Raw genomic sequence first — 14,526 nt, 5'->3', positions numbered from 1 at the left:
TCTTCCCTATTCAAGGTAATGCGCTTCGGAAGCGAGGGGCTTAAATGTAGCCAGCTATGGGGGAAACCCTCAAAACCGTTCGGGATTTTGCTCCTCAGAATAAAGAAACGATTCTTCCAATTCTTCAGTGAGGAGGGTAGATCAGTGAAAAGCCCGCAATGCGGCTTTGCTTGAAAGAACCAATACTCGTCGTCCTTTCAACGAGTTAGCCTATGTAGCTCGGCAAACACCTTCGCTGTTGGACTGAGTCCTTTGGCTCGACAAAGGCCTCTGAAGGCTACTAGGATCCGCCATGAGTTCGGGTGAACTTGGGTTATGCACACTTGGTGGAATTTTAGAACTTCCTTGAAGAAGTCATCAAGAGGAAACCGCAGCCCGGCTTTCAATTGCTCTTCGTATATCATGATCATATCATTTTCTTCGAAGAAGTGATCGGCTCGGAGATCGCCATGACACTTGATGAGTTCGTATGAATCGGTACGAATGTTATACTCTTGGCTAAACGACAGCAGGTCAGTTTCTTAAAGGATTGACGGCAGCTCATCCACAGGAAGGTTTTCTCTCCCTGAAGAATGTGTTTGCCTCGAGGGTGCCGCTTGACCACGGGCTGGAATGGAGGTCCTAGGAGGTTCAGATCGCTCGCTTGGTCCGACCACTTCAACTTCATCTGACGACCACAAGATCTGAATGGAAGGGGGGCTTATCGCTCTCTGACCTTCGGTGCCGCTCATTTTCAAAGAAAGGAGAAAATTTAACTAAAAGAAAGATCAAAACCCTTACCGAAGTGTGATCGGTGTCGGAAGAACTTGAAAAAACAAGAGGATTTTGGAATCGCTTGCGAGATGCTGAAAATGACATAAGGAAGCAACTGGCTGACCCATCCCCTATTTATACCCGTCCGAGCATTTAATGCTCACGGTGTCCCAAACGGCGCATCGGTTAGCGGGATTCGCCAGCCTTTTCTGACACGTCTCACGAATATTCTGAAAATTCCATAATTAAATAAGGAGAGATCGGCTAGTTAAAGATCGGTAGACTTAGGTAGATGTTTAATAATTACAGATCGGCTAAGGACTATTCGATTAGGAGTCGGATCGGATAAACACATCAGAGATCGAAAAATAACCAAAGCAATAATAATAAAACGATAATTGTCAAAATAAAATTTCATTTCCAAAAGATCGGATTACATCATTTGGGTGATCTCAAGAGATTGGATTACATTAAAGGTCAGGTTACAACATTTGGGCGATCTCAAGAGTTCGGATTACATTAAAGGTCAAATTACATCATTTGGGCAATCTCTAGAGATCGGCGGTACATCCTACCTAGTAAAGGCCTATGTCAAAGCCTAGTCTCATGGCTGAATCAAAAGATGTGTTCGATCAGGAAGCCAGCCATCGACATCGGGTAGATGTACAGCTCAGATGGGGTGACTATGACTCTCATGAGGATAAGAGAGGTCATCGTCAATGTTATCGCTCCGAACTGAGCCACTGTCAGGACACCCAATGTGGTGAGAAGCCAAATGAACTTCGAAGAGCAGTCACCAATAACAGGAGGGAAATTGGTAGTCTTCTAGCCCGAAATCAGTTCGCCGATTATATCGGTCGATCGACTTGAGACTGACACGATCGATATTCTCGATCTGGATCGGTAAATTAGTCTGGTTCTCTCACTATCATCAAGTATGGCCATAGTGATTTTCTGATCACCAGGGTCGAAAATTTTCAGTCAGTGAACAAGGTGAACAGCCGGAAAAAGATCAAAAGCAGCTATCATGGCTGGGATTGTTGCCAGAGCAGCTAGAACAGTAAAAGTGAGAAAGAAAGAGGAGAAAATGAAATGCGGAAGGATTTCCCGTCGGAGGTATATATAGAGAAGGTCTGAGAATTTATTGCTTGCAGAAAATGAAGCGGACGCCTCAGAAACTGAAGGAATAAATGCCTTGACTGAACTGACCTGGATAAAGGAGAAGACTCTGGAATGAGAGAGATCGGGAGAGGGGCCCGGCATGAGAGATCGGAAAAAGAGCATATTGGAAAGGTCGGAAGGAATAGGAGATTGGAAAGGAAAGAGAATAAGACAACTTCCAATAACTGTTGTCATAATCAGAGTCGAGGTAGTTAAAGAGTTGCAGACGAGATCAAATCTCCGCCGCACGCCTCATTTGCAGAATCGCCCACATTGCTGACAGGTGCCTGAGTATGTCATGACAGTCCTGTACATCCCAATCTCCACCGTTGATCTTACTTGTAAGGACAAGTCCGGAGCCCTTGGATCAAAGCGAAGACGATAAGACCGGCGCCTTTTATTCTCAGCCCTCGGATCTCCCATGACAAGAAAATTTTGAGCCGTCAGATCAGAAGAGAGAAAGGACAAATATTCTGAAAAGGATCTCAGCCGTTCATTTCTCTTTTATTCCCAAGCATCAGATTGTGTCCTTTAAAATCCAAACCTTCCATTTCCCTCAAGGAGAATCTGGACCCTTCATTGAGAGCATCCGTTCCCTATAAATACCTGTATGAAAACTGTTGAAAGGAGGAGGACGAAGAAAAAGGGTGGTGACTATAGTGGAAAAGCTCTGAAACTTAATTCAATTCTGTTACTCTGCTATTTTTAAGCTCTCAAAAATAGAAAAAACTTCAGAAACCAGTTTTCTAAAGTATTTTGTTTGAAGGGGTATTGAATACTGAGACTCTCTATTTTCAGTCCATTCATTACTCTGTGATATCCCCTCTTAGTTTCAGTTCTGTCCTCATTTCCACTTTCGTCTTCCAAGCTCAATCTCATTCAAACTCAGTTGTTGTCATTTCGGTTTGACTGCATTTTAACTTTGTACTCTTCATTCCAAGGCGAACATTAGTCCCCAGGCTATCAGCGCATAGCTTTATTATATTTTATGACTCCATAGTTAGTTCTATAGATTCGACTCCCTGCAAGTGAGTGTCTACACCGCTACTTTATCAAGTGCTCATTTTTATTTTATGTATTTTCTTTGTATTCATGTTCGTAATTTTCACCAAGTTTATGTTATGTTAAAAACCCCACGAAGGTGGTTATCCTCTTGAGTTTACTTTTGTTCATCCGCTCATGTCATTTACCTTTTTTAGCCTTTATTACCTTCAAATGTAGGTGTTTTAGTCCCGAGTAACGTATAGGTAGTTTGGTGAAATGTGGGTAGCCGTATCTTAACACGAAAGTTTCTTTAGGATAATAAAAGTTTGGATAATAAATTAGAGGAAAAGTCATGGAGTCGAACTTTTAAACGAGCTCAGGATTTAGCTTGGCATGATGGGAAATTAGGATAAGATCGGATTCCGGCCAGTAAGTGAAAAGAGTCGGGCATCGCTTGCCCAAAGTACTAGTAAGGCGATCACAAAGGAGATCGGAAAAGATTTAGTCTGGCATCCTTTCTTTAGCTATAAGGCACCAATGGGAAAAGAGAAAGCCTTGTTCAGGTCCCCGGCGTCTTTGAATGCTAGAACCCTTAGTCTTAGGTTCTTATGATATGAAGCTGTAATCAAATTTTAGGAGGTCTGAAAAGTCCTTACCCGGCTCTCATTCAAACCAAAGAGATCGAAGGAGAGTTCTTATCCGATTCTCAATCCCAATTGTAATCAAATATCTAAAAGAGATCGGAGGAGAGTTCTTATCCGATTCCCAATCAAAAATTTTAATAAACATCTAAAAGAGATCGGAGGAGAGTTCTTATCCTATTCTCAATCCCAATTATAATCAAATATCTAAAAGAGATTGGAGGAGAGTTCTTATCTGATTCTCAATCAAAAATTTTAATAAATATTTAAAAGAAATCGGACGAGAGTTCTTATCCGATTCTCAATCCCAATTGTAATCAAACATAAAGAGATCAGAGGAGAGTTCTTATCCGATTCTCAGATCAAATATACAGAGATCGGAGGAGAGTTCTTATCCGATTCTCGGATCAAATTTTAATAAATGTACAGAGATCAGAGGAGAGTTCTTATCCGATTTTCAAATCAAATTTTAACAAATACTCAAAGTAATCCCATAAATGAAAACCGCTACGCGTCATCAATTCACTAAGGTCGTCTCATTTACTTGTATATCTGGGTAACCCGAAAAATAGTGACAAATTAAATATTCCCTTTTATCAAAGGGATTAACATCTTTATCCTAAACCAACCCCCCTAACTATCGATCTTAATTTATGAAGAGTATAATGTTAAATCTGCTTGCCCTCATAGAGGGACGAGGTGGGGTGCCTAACACCTTCCCCGCCCGTGTATGGACCCCGAACCTAGAATCTCTGTTTTGAAGTGGTTTCTTTTAATTTACCTTTTTGTGCAAATGGTTTTCTTTAATTTCCCTCAAAATTAAAGTGGTGACTCCTCACTCTTTCCCACTTCGGTGAGGGTTCGTCCAGGCGACTGCAAAACCCCTTGCGACAAGTATAATAAATTGGTTCACAATCGAGGATACTTCACAAAGGACATGACTTATACAGAAAGATTGTATTCATGTTTGTTTCCAATGTATTTATATGAGATGTAAATAAGATGGAATGGTGAGTCTCATGCCATATAACAAACATGATAGGCACTTATTTATGATAAGTAGGTCGAAGCAGTGACATTTATGACCAGCACATAGAGTTTACTCTTGTCAATGTATTGTCATAAATCATATCAGTGTATATAATCTTTAAACCTGAGATAACACAGTTATCTTGTATATAGGTGGTTTGAGTTTGATAATGCTTTCATACTTGTACTGTGTATGGGTATATGGGCATGTGTTGGCTCCTACTAGTTATAAATGGAGGTGGGTGTTGATCAAGATGGAATCTGTTACCTTAAGTAAATAGGGATAAAATCCTATATTCATTTAATTGTTCTTGATGTTTCAAGTTCCTGGCCAGGACAGATAGATTTAATCAGAAAAGAGTTTCTGATGAGAAAATCTTTTTAATTAAAAACTAGAATTAAAAGAGAACATAATATTCATAGCAAATGGGGTTTGACATAAACCATGACTCCAGCTCAAATTAGGATTTTGTAACAAAGAGATTCTAGTGCATGGTAACATATGATTATAGGTTCATTTAAGGTAAACCTTATTACTGATTGGGTGGTCATGGCATGCTATGCTAGGTGTTAACCATGGTCTATGAGGTGCATAAAATGATTTAGAGAAATCATTTACAGTAAGAAAGAGTTCTGATGATATTAAGAGTTGATATCATGTCTCATTGCCAATTAGTGATGAGCCTAGTGAGTCACACACATACACAAGTAATCACCAAGTTAAATGCGATTTAATTAATTAGTTAAAGAGTTTAATTGATTAATTAAATAGGTTTAATTTGCAATTAGATTGCAAAGTCCCTAGCATGGCTTGAAACCAAATCTAGGTTATTGGATGTATAATATAAGTTAAATTTATATTTAAAGTGTTTAAATATGAATTTAATTATGAGAAATTAATTAATAGAGATTAATTAATTTATTTATATTTGATATAAATTGATTAGAAGAAGAGAAATAACTATTTTAAGTTGAGAACTCAAAATTAAGACACAGGGGTATTTTGGTCATTTCACAGGGTGACATGTGGCACCATGAGATGGTGACACATGGCATTACACATAAGCTTGCCAATTGTCTTTTAATCATGTAAGATGATCAAAGTCAAGATTAAATCTAAGTTTGACACTTAGCATAATGTGATTGGGTCAATTAAACTAAGAGCCAATTAGAAGGTGACATGTGGCAAGGGTTTTAAGTGTTGACCTAGCTATATAAAAGAAATGATGAAAAGAAAAAATACAATATGCTCATTCTCTCTTTGGTGCCACCACCTTTGAGTCTCTCCCTTCTCTTCTTCTTCATCTCTCATCAATTCAAAGAGAATTGCCAACATTTTCTTGAATTAAAATTGCTAGAAATCGTTTCTAGTGTCCTGTATACATCTGTAATCTCTCTGAAGGCAAAACTTGATTTTCTAATTAATTGGAAAGGCTTGAAAAGTTGTTCAAAGGGCTGCCATTGGTGATCTTAGTGTGGACAAGCTAGAGGGACAACATCTGGTATCCTAGGCGCATCCCAAATGTGCTAAATACAACTGCAGTGCGTCAAAAGGTTAGTGCACTTGTTCTTGATTTAATCTAGGGTTCTAATGAATTAATCTGTTAATTCTAAAATTTTAAATGGCAAATGTAGATTCAAAAATATATTAAAGAGTTTTAATATGTTGTTTATCATTGAAATCAAATAGATAAAAATAAATCTTGTATGATGCATGAGACCCTAGGAGAAAAATTTTGAATTCAATGATCTAAACTTATGTTTTTCATGCTTTCGCTCCTTCAATTGGTATCAGAGCCACTATATTTGCCATTTAGATTGTTGATTATATGATTTAATTATGTGATTTGATCATGAGATGATTGATTCATTGCTGGTTGCAAAGCAAAGGTGGCGGTTTGATGAAGAACACCATGGTGCGCATGGTTTGATACATTCAACTAAGCGCATGGCTGTTTGGGTTTATTTGTGGGCTTGGTTTCAAGGCCCATAATTAGGCCCATGACTAATTAAAGTGTTTAATTAGGAGTTTTAATCACACAATTAAATTTTGATTCAAATCTGAATTTTTAAATTTGTTTGAATGTGATTCAAATCTGAATTTTTAAATTTATTTGAATCATATTCAAATCTGGATTTTTAAGTTGAATATGAGATATTCAATTTAATTTAAGTATGTATGTTTTATTTAATTGTTAAATAGTAATATGCATGATGGATGATCATGGACTATAAAAGACCAATGTGATTGGATTTATTTCTTTTATGTTTCTTTGGGTTGTAAATTAATTAATTTATTTTAATTTATTTTGGGCATGTATTATAAAGGTTGTAATATTTTTTGAGTTGTAATTTCATTTATTTAGTTCTTGTAAATTCGCCTTGATATGCCAAGGATTACTATGTAATTGGATTGCAAAAAGATCAAGGAGGTCAAGAGCATTGGTGGGACTAGTGGGAGGAATTCAAGATCAAGTGTTGATTATGTACTCCTTCAGCAACTCTTGTAATATTAATAAATGAAATGCACCTAGGAATACCCTGATTCAATTCTTGGTAGCTCAAAATTGAATCCCTTAGAAAGTCCATGATCATACCATATTTATTTATCATCTATGAATGTATGAGATGTATGGGAATGTATGCAAGTATATGATATATGCGTGCTAATTGGATAATGTGCAAAGTGAGACCTTAATAGTAATTAGTACGACCACAAAATCTTCCAAACAAAAGATTAAGTTGGAAATGTTATAATTAAAGTAATTATAACATGGGCCCTCCATTGAGGCAATTATTTTAAGAAATTTTAAATACTTGCATATGATGCAATTAATTTAAGAGATTTTCTTAAGAATAATTGTTAAGCATGAGATGTTGTAAATATGTAAATGGTTTGGTGGCCAATATTGGATGTATCTGAGGACATTAAAATTATTTGCATGTTTACTGGCTCAATGGGATCAACTTAACTAATGCAAGATGAGTCAATAATGGATGTACCTGAGATTTTGAGCATTAGGGGCTAGGTAAAGGATTAAACCTCACATGAGATGTGATGGGTAAGGAGTTGCTCACTTATAGTTTATTGTAATTCCAATAATGGATGTACCTGAGGATGATCAATAAGATTATAAGAATTCAATCACCCACTAGAAATCCATCCAACTAGGATTTCCGTTTTCTACTTTGGAAGTGTAGGATTCGCTAAGTTAGTGGGAGGACCAATTTGATTAAAAGACCATAATCATTTTGATTAATTGCATGATACATTTACTAATTAATCCGGTTATTTTCTGCAGTTAATTTTCTGATAATAATAAGCACACCACAACCACCACCATCCAATATCTTTGCAAGCATACTTGATCGCAATAGGTTGACAGGACCTAATATATCTGATTGGCTAAGAAATTTGAAACTTATCCTAAACCTTGAACATATAGGATATGTTCTAGACTCAAATGCTCCTGGTCCCTTACCTACAGAGGCCACACAAGAGGAACATGAAACTTTGGACAAGTGGAAGGAGCATGATATGAGAGCCAAGTGTTACATGCTTGCTTCTATGAGTAATGAGTTACAGAAGCAGCATGAGAACATGCAGAGTGTGAGTGAGATCCTCATTCACCTACAAGAGTTGTATGGTGAACACAGCAAGAATGCTAGGTATGAGATATCTAGACAGCTATTCTGCATGAGGATGTCTGAGGGACAAAATGTTGGGGATCATGTCCACAAGATGATTCGGCTGATTGAGCAATTGGAACATCTTGACTTTAACATGGATTTCCAACTGCAGAAGGATTTGATCCTTCAGTCTCTTCTTGAATCATTTGGGAATTTTGTGATAAATTTCCATATGACTAAGCAGGAATGCACATTGGCTGGTTTACTCAACATGCTGGTTATTGCCCAAAAGAATATGCTAGGCAATAAAGGAAAAGAGGTAGCTTTGATTGTATCTTCTTCTGCTGGAAAGTCCAACAAGAAGAAGGGCAATAAGAAAAAGAAACCTCAGATTCCTTGTCCTTCTAAGAAAATAGCTAAATAGAAAGGGAAGACTAAAGCTGATGGAGGCAAATGAAAGTGCTTCCACTACCAACAAGATGGGCACTGGAAAAGGAACTGCCTAGAGTATCTTGCTTCTCTGAAGGATAAGAAGGAAACACCTTCAGAAGGTATGTCCATATCTTGTTATTTAGATTCTGATGATACTCATAGTTCATCTACAGCTTGGTTTTTAGATACTGGTGCTAGTTCTCACATTTCTTATGATATGCAGAAACTAGCAAATAGTAGCAGTTTGCGTTCTCAAGATGTTAGACTCCGGATTGGCGATGGCTCAACTGTTGAAGCTTTAGCCATAGGATCTAAATCTTTTTACATGACTGGACATGTTTTGTGTTTGGATAATATTTTATATGTACCTTATGCTTTTAAGAACATCATTTCTACATCTAGTTTGACTAGAAATGGCTATGAATTTTTGTTCACAAATGATGTTTGCAATATTTATTTTGGAAATGAATATATTGGTTTGGGTTATATGAATGATGGTCTTTATTATTTGGATAATAATGACAAACACAAATTGAATGCAAGTGATCTAAATAAATGCAATTCCATGGTGAAAATCAACTCAAGTTCAAAATAAGTTTGGCACTTAAGGTTAGGTCATGTTGCAGAAGATAGGATTGCAAAACTGGAGAAAATAGGGATTATATCCTCATTGGGTTCTGAACCTACTCCAACTTGTGAATCATGCCTTCAAGGCAAAATGACCAGATCACCCTTTGTTGGACAAGAGCTAAGAGCTGAAAATATTTTGGAGCTAATACATAGTGATGTATGTGATCCATTTAAAGAAATGGCTAGAGGCGGTTTTCATTATTTTATTACCTTTACTGATGATAAATCAAGGTTTGCGTATTTGTATTTGATGAAATACAAACATGAATCCTTTGAAAAGTTCAAAGAATTTAAATCTGAAGTAAAAAATAAAACAGGAAAAAGTATTAAAGCTCTTCGATCAGATCGTGGAGGTGATAGTATTGAATTTGATGAATACTTGAGAGAGCATGGCATTGTTTCCCAGTTGACTCCTCTAGGAACACCACAGCTGAATGGTGTATCTGAAAGGAGAAATCGTACCCTATTGGATATGATACATAGTATGATGAGCTATACTGATATGCCAATCTCCTTTTGGGGATTTGCATTAGAATCAGCTTTGTATATTCTGAATAGGATTCCATCAAAATCAGTATCTTCCACACCTTATGAGATATGGCATGAAAGAAAACCAAGTCTTAAGCATGTTAAGATTTGGGGTTGTCCAGCTTATATCAAAAAGCTGAACACTGACAAATTGGAAATCAGTTCAAAAAAGGGTCGATTTGTTAGATATCCAAAAGATAGTTTTGGATATCCAAAAGATAGTTTTGGATATTATTTTTATTTGCCTACATCACAAAAGGTTGTGATAAGTAGAGATGCCATATTTCTTGAACAACAGTTTGTTCAAGAAGGAGGCAAAGGCAGGCAAATAGAGTTAGAATTGAAGAATTCTGACCAACCAATAGATCAGATGGATATAGATCCATCTAGTCAACCTACACCTTTTGATGAAACATCTACAGTTGTTCCTCATAGATCAACCAAGGTATCTCACTCACCAGTGAGATATGGTTTCCTTCATGAAGAAGAACAAGAGTTGTCTACTCATGAAGAAGTAGATCATGGGGATGATCCACTTACTTATGAAGAAGCTATATCAGATATAAACTCTTTAAAATTGATTGATGCTATGAAATCCGAGATTGATTCCATGTATAAGAATCAAGTTTGGGATCTTGTTGACCCACCTGAAGGTATTGTACCTATAGGGAACAAATGGGTTTTCAAGAAGAAAATTGGTTCTAATGGAAAGGTAGAGATCTATAAAGCAAGGCTAGTAGCAAAAGGGTTTCGCCAAAGGCAAGGAATCGACTATGAGGAGGCTTTCTCACCTGTTGCCATGCTTAAATCAATTAGGATTCTATTAGCAATAGCTGCATACTATGATTATGACATTTGGCAGATGGATGTCAAAACAGCTTTTCTCAATGGATACACTGAAGAAAACATTTTCATGGAACAACCTAGGGGTTTTGAATCCCAAGATAGTTCCAAAGTATGCAATCTAAAGCGATCCATTTATGGGTTGAAACAAGCTTCGAGGAGTTGAAACATCCATTTTGATAAAGCCATTAAATCATTTGATTTTATCAAAAATGAGGATGAGCCATGTGTATATAAGAAGGTAAGTGATAGTGCTGTCACTTTCCTTGTCTTATATGTGGATGATATTTTATTGATGGGTAATGACACAGGTATGTTGACAACTGTAAAGGTATGATTGTCAAATACATTCTCCATGAAAGACTTAGGGGAGGCAACCTATATTCTTAGGATTCACATCTATAGAGATAGAGCGAAAAGAATAATTAGTTTATCCCAAATTCTATACCTGGAAAAGGTGTTAAAGAGGTTTAATATGCTTGATTCCAAAAGAGGATTGTTACTAGTGAGACATGGTATCCACCTTTCAAAAGAGATGTCTCCAAAGACACTTGAAGAAAGAGATAAAATGGCCAGAATTTCATATGCTTCGGCTATTGAAAGTTTGATGTATGCAATGTTGTGTACTAGGCCAGATGTCACATATGCTGTTAGTTTGACTAGCAAGTATTTGATACATACATTTTGCATAGTCATTTAGGTTTAATTTCATAGCCATTTTATTTGATTATTAGTCACTTTTAGCTAATTTCATTAGTTATTTAGATAGTTTTTCATAATTGCCAATTTTGGATTAATTTGTAATTTTACTTTATTTTGTAGGAAAAATGGTGTTTTTGAGGGAGTAAAAAAGAAATTTTGTCATTGAGGAGTGATTTCTACAGCCAAAGATGTCAAAAATAAGTTTCAAAGTTGAAGTATGCATTTGCCAAATTGCGCATAACTTGCCACATAAGTTGTGCAATTCTGCACAAGGAGAAGAAACAATGTCCCAAACCTGCCGAAATCTGCATAAGTTGCCGCATAACTTATGCAGATTCGTGCCTTGCTTATGCGACCTCACGGAAAACTACATAACTTATGCAGTCTTGCACCCTGCTCATGCGACCATGCAGAGAGCCCAGAACCAGCTGAAATCGCATAAGGGACTGCATAACTTATGCAGTCCACTTATGCAGTTCCATAAAGTCTTCATAATGAGCTGGCAGAAGATTCCCTCATAAAAACACACCTCAAACACACCATTTTAGGGCTCCTTGTCAGAGAAAAAGATATAAATAGGCCCTTATCCCATTTTAGAAAAAAAAAAAGAAAAGAAGAGGAGCAGCAGCTGAAGAGTCAAAAAGGGAGCAAAAATGTCACCCCCTCCATTTCCAGACAGATTTGGAGTTTTCTTTCCTTTATTGCATATTTCCTATCTTTCTTGTATTGGGTTTCTTAGTTCTTAGCTTAGATTAAGGTTTTATTTCCATATTAACTCAGAATATCTTGTAAATATTATAGATAGTGAGTAGTTTTCATTAGATTCTGGAGTTGGGATGTAATATTTGAGATATTTTGTGGATTTTGATTGGGTAATCCATATTTTATGGTTTTAATGAGTTTTATTCATTTCTTGTGAGCTCAATGACATGCTTAGTGTAGGATCCCATTAAGTGTTGTTCTTAATCCATGGTTGAAGCACCGAAAGGAGAAAGCCTTGTGATAGATAATCAAGAAATTAGACTTAATTAACTTAGATCTAGAAATAGACTAAGGATTAAGAGGAGTTACAGATTAATTAAGGAACTTAATGGGTCTTGATTAATTTTAACTCCTCGAAAGTAGGATTAGATTGATTAAGGCACTCTTTGTCTCACTCGAAAGGGTATTCAAAGGATTTAAGAATTAATCTCCTTAAAACCCGTAAGTTCCACAAGATTGGATAACCAATTTAAAAATCCCAAAATAGCTTGAATATGAACTCCCGAACTCCGGAATCGCCCTTTTTATCATTGTTAATTTCTAATTGAATTTAATTACTTGCCATTTTAAATCTTGCCATATTTCAATTTGCTTATTTTAATTCGATGCAAATTTAGTTAAATCATTACATTGTTGAATAGATTATTGATTTTGCACATATAGATTTCATACTTCAATATCCATCAATTTATTGCTTTAATTTCAAAAATAGTTCAAATTAGTCAAATTTTTATATAAAAAATTCAATCATTAACACAACTCCTTGTGGGAACAATATCTTTTTCTATACTACTTGAACGACCCGTGCACTTGCGGTTGGGACACATCAAGTTTTTGGCGCTGTTGCCGGGGAGTTGTTTGTTTAAGATTGAATTCTTGATTATTTTAGTTGTTTATAGTTTTATCTTTGTTATCTTTTCATTTTGTGTTTGTTTGTTTTTTTTAGGTACTCTTAATCTTTTATGAAAAGAGCTAAAAGCACAAGTGACACATCATTATTATTTAATCCTGAAATTTAGAAATTTTATAGAGCCAACAAGAAAGAAACCAGAAAAAGGAAAGAAGCTTTGAGAGAAACTGAAATTAAAGCAGACATGGCTAATGAAAGAATTAGAATTGTTGGTGGTAGTGCTGGAAATGATCGAAACAATGAACATGCAGCCCAAGGTGAAGAGGTTGTAAATGCTAATGTGCCTAGGGGAAGTATGATGGATCATGCTTTTCCTCGTTTTGATGACTTGAGAGAGAGCATAGCAAGACCAAGAATTGATGCAAATAGTTACAAGATGGATTTTGGGGTTCTTCAAATGATTCAAAATTCCCAATTTGGGGGACATCCTTCTGAAAATCCACATACACATCTAAAGAAGTTTGCTATGATTTGTGATATGCAAAAACAACCTGGATTATCTGATGATGCAGCAAGATTGAAGTTATTCCCATTCTCTTTGAAGGATAGAGCATTGGACTGGCTTGACTCTTTACCTCACAACTCCATTACAAATTGGGAGCAACTCACTGATGCATTTCCTGCACAATATTTTCCACCTGGAAAAACTCAAGAGTTGAGGAATCAAATGATTGCTTTTAAACCAAGAGAAGATGAGACTCTTTATGAGTCATGGATGAGATGGAAGGAGTTGGAGAGACAATGTCCACATCATGCCATTCCTAAATGGATGATAAACCAGAATTTTTACACAAATGTCACTCCTGCTATCAGAGGAATCATTGATGCTCAAACTGGAGGGGAATTCATCATTAAGCATGAAGATGAAGCTTATGAGTTATTAGAGAAAATAGCAAAGAACAGTCATCTATGGAGTAGTCCAAGAGGGTCAACTCCAACTCAAAAAAGGCAAGTTGCTGGAATGTATGAGCTTGATCCATTCAACATGATCAATGCCAGATTTGATGCACTCACTAATGTCCTTGCTAAGAAAATGGAGGATTTAAGTATGCTAGTCAGTTCATCATCATGCTCTGGAAGTTCTCAACAAGTTACTTATGCAGAAGGAACAATGAGCTGTGGAGTAGATTATCCTTCATATGCTTGGAGGAATCATCCCAATTTTTCATGGGGGAATCAGCAAAATCAAGCTTCAACTCAAAACTTTCCACCACAACAACAAGGGCATGAATACCAATAACCTAGGCAACCACCATCTAGTTTTCAGCAAAAGAATGCAAATCCTGCACCTCTACCAAAACAGTAAGAACAAAGTTCTACCACAGAAGCTTTATTATAACAAATTCTTGCTAATCAAACTAAGCATGATGAAGAGATGAGAGAGATGAAAGCAAGGCTGGAACAAATGCAAACACACAATAGGATGCTAGAAAATCAAATTGCACAACAAGCATGCTCATCAAGTACCAAATCTATGGGGAAACTTCCTAGTCAAACAGAAAATCCAAGGGAGCAATGTCA

General features: G+C 36.5%; 1 non-coding gene across 1 annotated transcript; it reads right to left on the bottom strand.

Moving 5' to 3' along the window:
- Nucleotides 1-13,656: 13,656 nt before the first annotated feature.
- On the bottom strand, nucleotides 13,657-13,764 carry LOC131173614 (small nucleolar RNA R71). Its single transcript, XR_009143927.1, has one exon. It is a non-coding gene; the product is annotated as a small nucleolar RNA R71 (small nucleolar RNA).
- Nucleotides 13,765-14,526: the final 762 nt, after the last annotated feature.

The sequence above is a fragment of the Hevea brasiliensis genome, chromosome 14 (genome assembly GCF_030052815.1).
Source record: "Hevea brasiliensis isolate MT/VB/25A 57/8 chromosome 14, ASM3005281v1, whole genome shotgun sequence".
NCBI classification, from domain to species: domain Eukaryota; kingdom Viridiplantae; phylum Streptophyta; class Magnoliopsida; order Malpighiales; family Euphorbiaceae; genus Hevea; species Hevea brasiliensis.
This window is presented reverse-complemented; position numbering and strand designations above follow the sequence as displayed.